The sequence below is a fragment of the Myotis lucifugus genome, unplaced genomic scaffold (genome assembly GCF_000147115.1).
Source record: "Myotis lucifugus unplaced genomic scaffold, Myoluc2.0 scaffold_87, whole genome shotgun sequence".
In the NCBI taxonomy this organism is placed as follows: Eukaryota; Metazoa; Chordata; class Mammalia; order Chiroptera; family Vespertilionidae; genus Myotis; species Myotis lucifugus.
Genome location: NW_005871135.1, coordinates 1,060,173 through 1,066,172, shown reverse-complemented (window position 1 = coordinate 1,066,172; position 6,000 = coordinate 1,060,173).

The following is a 6,000-nucleotide window of genomic DNA, read 5'->3' as shown; positions in this document are numbered from 1 at the left end:
ACCTGTATAAGGGGTCTGAGTGAGGAGTGAATGAGTGAATTCACATCCAGCACTTTGAAGAGTGCTGGTCGAGAGGAAGTTCTCCACAAATGAAGCCCTTGATGATCAGTTGGCTGCCTAGTGGCCCACAGCACTTTGCTTACGCTTTAGGGATGTACTCATCACACTGCTCTCCTCTGTGTACCATGCTGACCTTGACCCTCCTGAGCGCAGAGGTCATGCTTTGTTAAGATTTCTACACCACTCCCCTTCAGGGACTGGCACACAGTATGAGCTCAGCCATGGTTTTTATATGCGTGGGCATGGTATTCTGAAATTATGTCTATTCTGCCAACTGGGCTCTGGAGGACAAAAAGGGTGAAATTTGGGTGTCCTGCCTTTGGAATCAGTTTGCCCCTCCCCCCTCGGTTCCAGCCTCACACCTTACTAACTGAAATTTACTAGCTCAGTGATTCGAAAGAATCAGCTCAATTTCCCTAAGCCTCAGTTTCCCCCTCTGCTCAGTGGTGGTGATGATAACACCTCCCAGGGCTTTGGGGACATTAAATGGGGTGATGCCTGTAAAATACCCAACATAGAGCCTTGCTCAGACTTCTTTGTTGTATGGTACTAGAAGGAAGTCTAACATTGGATAGAATGTTGAGCAAAAGCTTCTAAAATGACCACACACACACACACACACACACACACACACACAGAGGAATTACGACCACAACAGCTAAACCCATACCAAGAAACCACAGACATAAAACAGATTAAAGTGGAACTGCCCATTAATCCCTCCCTTGTCTCCACGCCCCCTTTCCTCCAGCTCTGCCCCTTTCCATTATCATTATCAGTAGGAGCAGTATTCACAGCACTTCACTTCTGCTATCACCCCCGCCCCAGGGTGTCTGGTTTATGCACAGTGTGCAGTGGGAACAGGCAGACCTGGCTCAAATCCAGGCCAGGCCTCTCACTGGCCCTGTGACCTTGGGCGCAGCATGGGCTGGCTGAGAGGCACCGTGGAGCCCAGGCCTGAGTCTGTCAGACTAATGGGACTTCATGCAGAGCTCTTTCCAGTGCTTCACATTCTATCTCTACTGCACAACTGGCATCTCCCTGAGGGCAGGGGGCAGGTGTCTCTTCTTCGTGCACCTGTGCCCCTTTTCACCATCTGGTATCAAACCTTGCATTTAACAAAGGCCCTCTGGCTGCCGTCATAATAGCTGCTCATTTCCAGGCAATGGGTTCTATTTAACTGAAGTGTCACTCAAGGGCAGTAAAACTGGCCTGCCGTGGATCTTGAAGGCTTTGGCATCAAAATAGGGGAAGGAGAAATTACATAACCCTGTTATGCAACTGACAGCAGTTCTGCCACCACTGAGACAATCCCTTCATGAGGGGACGCTCCACCCCGATGGTGTAACATTACAGAGTGCCTCCCTGTTTCTTGAAAGGGATGGTCAATTCCCGGAAAGTTTTAAAAGCAAAACAAATAATAAGTCACATTACTTCAAGTCTGAGTTATATAACTTCCCCAGGCTCACACAGGACGTGCATAGCAACACGAGGAGGAGAGCTTGGGCCCCCTGAGTCCCAGCCAGGCACCGCAATCTGGGGTCTTAATGCTAAGAAAGTACCTGGGCTTCGCTTCTGATTGCACCCTCCCCATCTCTTAACAAAAGCACACACACATACACAAAATCAGTGTTTTGAGTGATCACTCAATGCCTTGCACTTTGCTTAGATGAACTTATTAGATATATGATCCTTCACTGAAAGATGAGCCAACTGAGACACAGTTTTGATAAATGACTTCGCCCGGGTCAACGAATGCCAGTTAACTCTTGGCATCTCCACAGTTTCTAGCTATGTCTACTACATTGTCTCGTTCTGTCCCTCTGTGCCATAGCCACACTTTCCTGTCCACGGGCTCCCAGACTTATCTTTTCTTTTCATGCCACTCCTTTGTCTAAGAATTCCACTTCCTCCTTCTCCACCACGGTCCACTTGCAGAGCTACTCTTGCAAAATCTCCACCTGAAATAGCACCTCCTCTGTAAAGCCTTCCCTGACTGCTTCTAGACAGAACAAACCCCCTCCCATGTTGACATAACAAACAGTTCGTGTGTGTGTGTGTGTGTGTGTGCGTGCGCGCACCAATTATTTGTTGACACACCTCCCTCACCACATTGAATCTGGGACCGTGTCTTGGTTTTTTATGTTTGCAACCTCATGTATCTGACAGTGTGCTCACAGCAGGGTAGCTTTCCCATAAATGTGGGATAGAAGGATGATTAAAATGATGAGAACTTACAAGGAGAAAAAGGAAAGCGAGGGCTTTACTTCAACTAATTAAACTGCCAACAAATCTGAGAAATAGGTATTCGTGTCCTCACGTTACGGCTGAGGCAAACCGGACAGGTACTATACCACGTAACCTCAGAACACAGATCTGAGTCCCCAGCTTGTGTCCTTTCCAATACATTAGGAGAAGAAAAGGCATAGTCTTTGGAGAATGCAGTAGGCACTGTCCTGTGCAGAAGGCATTAATGGAGTTCACAGATAAGAAGGGAAGGAAAGAGCAAAGGGAGATAGAACATCCAACAAAGAAGGATGGTGGGACGCTGACAGTTCAAGGCGGAGAGGGGGCCAGGACATCCTAGGCAAGAACCCGTGTAGTGCCAACAAGAAGCTGCAAAGGAAGGAAGATTGCTGTGACATTTAGACGGGTTTGAATGGCACCAGAAGCGAACCCCAGATAATTGGACAAGCTTTCTTCCAAACTGTTTGAGGAGGCAGAAAAGGGTGAAGGGCAAAGACAGGGTCCCGCAGCAGCAAAGGAGGAAGTGTGATTTAGAGGCAGATGCCACAGCCCAGGAAGGGGTGGCTTGACCTCTTCGCCTGAGAAGGGAGGTGCCTGGAGGTCTGGCAGCCTGGCCACTGAGTGCACCTTCAGTGGCTGTGTTCAGTGGCATAAGGGTGAGGGATGATGGCAGCCCCTCACTGATAGAAGGGATCCTTGCAGATGGCACTTTGGGAAAGAGAGCAGGAAGGAATGAGGAACCAGAGGTCTCTGCTGTTGCCAATCACCAATGGTGAAATGTATGCAGAGTGCTTACTCTCGATTGGCGAGAATTCAAAGGTGGCCAGAGGCACCTGGGCTGGCGCGGCGCCTCCGTGGTGAGCTGTGCAGAGCCGGTGAGATGCCACTTTAATTGTGGAGTGTGAGAAAGGGGACGGGTATGGCAAGCATTATAGTGTAAGGAAGTGGTTGATTGTGGACACTGTGGTTTTCTTCTTAAGTTCCTTCAAATTAGCCATGGAACACATTGCTGAAATATAGGAGAGTCTTGCAAAGATGGCATGTGGATTTTTTAAATGCACGGGCCAGATGGGCGGTATTCTTGGGGTAATGTAGTTGAACAGAAGAGGAACCCTTCCTTCAATTAGTTCTGAATCCAGCGTATATTCACTTCTCTGATTTACGTAGCACTTCCATAAGTTTTGTTGAATCCTCAGTTCCATTTGATTCTCCCAGCTGTCATAGAAGTGACTCCATACACCAGTCACCCCATGAACAAAGACACAGAGACCAAGGGACAAGAGGTCAAGGGACCATTTGTTAAAGGAGGAGTGGTGGGCCCAATTCACTGTCCAGTTGTCCTGCTTCCAGCGACTTTCATCTCCCACTCGATTTGGTTGACGGCTGAATTTTTCCAGGAATGAGGGAGACTGGGGAAATTGTAAATGCATGAATAAGCCACTACTTAATAATTGAGTCTCGGGAGGAGAAAATGGCGGAGGCTTAGACGGACGTGTTGGTGCTTTGTCCCGGACCAGATGGGGGCGAGCAGCTGAAACGGGTAACAATCAGCCCGATTAAGCTGGGGAGGTTCAGTTGAGAGACAGTCTGCAGCCAGGAAAGACAGAAAACTCCTAAAAAATGCGGATGGTTGGAGATTGAGGCTGAAACCTCCCTCTGGGCGCCAGCGCAGCGGCGGGACCGCGCCATCTCAGGCAGCGTTCACCGGCATCCAGAGATCGGCTACTAGCCCGGCGGCTACTGACCCGGAGGCAGCGATTCGCAAACAGCACGACTGCAAGAGCCAAGGGGAGACCTGCACCCCTCCACGGAAAGGTTGGACTTGCCTCGAAGGTACGGTTCGCAGTTCAGGTTGGAGCGAGGAACGCGCGCGCGGGCGCAGGGGAAAATCTGCGTCCGCCAAAATCCGCGCATCCGTGCCTCTTGCCGGGGGCTTGGGCGCGCGCAGACACTCCGCGCGGTTCTGGAGGGTGGAACCCTGCGAGTTCCAGCAGCTTCCCAGGCTCTTGTTCACACACTTCCTCTTACTTCTGTGGGTTTGATTGTTGAGCCCAGTACATGTGAGTGCCCAGTTGGGGTCACTAGCAGAGCTTGTAGGGGAAGATTGTTTTTGGGGAGCCTGGGAAACAGAACTGGGAGTGGCGCTGGGGGAACCTCCTCTGGGCGGAGCTGGTTCAGGTACAATAAGCAGCTCCTGGTCCGAGAGAACTTATAGCCTCGGAGGTCAACCCAGACACACTGCCACCCAGAGGCAGAGCCACGAACTGACTCCTCTGTAAATACAGATAAGGCAATAAGGACTGTGGCTTACAACAAGGAGGAACAGTGTATCAGAGGGAAAGTCAACATTCTCCTGAATTCCCGGCGTGCCAATAAGAAGAGTAGAAGATCTGAAGCACCTGCATTACTGCACATTTTTATTTTTATTTTTTTAAATTACTTTTTCTCCTTTTAACTAAGAAAACATTTTTTTTTCATTTTTCTTTTTTCTCCATCACCCGATTTTGCCCTTTCAGCTACTACATTTTTATTTTTAACTAGTATTATTACCGCTACCATTTTACCATTTTTTAAAGTGTCATTTTATCTGGTCTTTATTTTATTTTGGGACTAATGTTCTCCATTCTATTTTCATCGTTCCTTTAGCAACATTTTTCTCTACCTCAATTTGCCTCTGTGCTAAACAATCTTCCCCACTTTCTCCCTTTGCTGTCCTGTTTCTCTTACCCTACTCCAGCTTTAGATCTTCCCTATTCTTTTTATCCTCTGTCAAAATTTAACCCTGCTTAAATATCCTATGTCCAATCCCCTGTTCTAAATCCTTATACACCTTTCCCTCATCTTCCTTCACTATCCATTTTTTTTTCTCTCTCTTCTTCTTCTTTTCTCTCTCTATTGTTTTATCGTTGTTTGCCTGATTGACGAGTATATATTTTTTTTGTTTTGTTTTTTGTTTTTTGTTTTTTGTTTTTTTTTTGTTTTTTTTTGAGTGTTTGTGAGGTTAGACTGCTTATTCTTTTTATTTTCCTGCCCCTCCCTCTACCCCCCCCCCCCCGGTTATTTCTGCGCTTCTCTGTCCCCTTGCGTCGCTTGATATTATTGGTTGTTTGTAGTTTGTATTCATCTCCAGGAATCTGTTGCTGCAATTTGTTGGTATTAGTGGCGGACCTATAGGAGTTTTCTCCTCACATAAATAGTCTCTCCCCCTTTTACACTTCACTTTCTTTTCTCTCTTACTTTTTTCTTCTTTCTTTTTTTTTTTCTCCTCCTCTTTTTCCCCTCCCTTTTCCAATCTCATCTTTGCACTCCTTTTTTTCTTTCTTTCTTTTTTCTCTTCTACCTTTTTCTCTTCTTTCCCCCTTATCTCCCAACTCTCTTAGCTCGGGTTGCCACCTTTATTTGGGGTTAGTAATATCGTAAATACAATAGTGTTCAGTGCCTGGTACGTTGTGCCTTGTTGTGTTGTATTTTGTGCCTCTAAATCAACGCAACAGATTCAAGCAACAGCGGCCTCCTGATCACCACACGCTCTGCCTGGGGAACAGTTGCTGCGTCTGAAGCCTCCCTCCACCAGCCAGAAGAGCCACCACAACTGTGAACAGCACCCATCAGAGGCCCTGCTATCAACAGAGGAGCCGCTGCTACCACAACCGCCCAAGGAGCAACCACAGACCGAGGAGCCACTGCCACCCA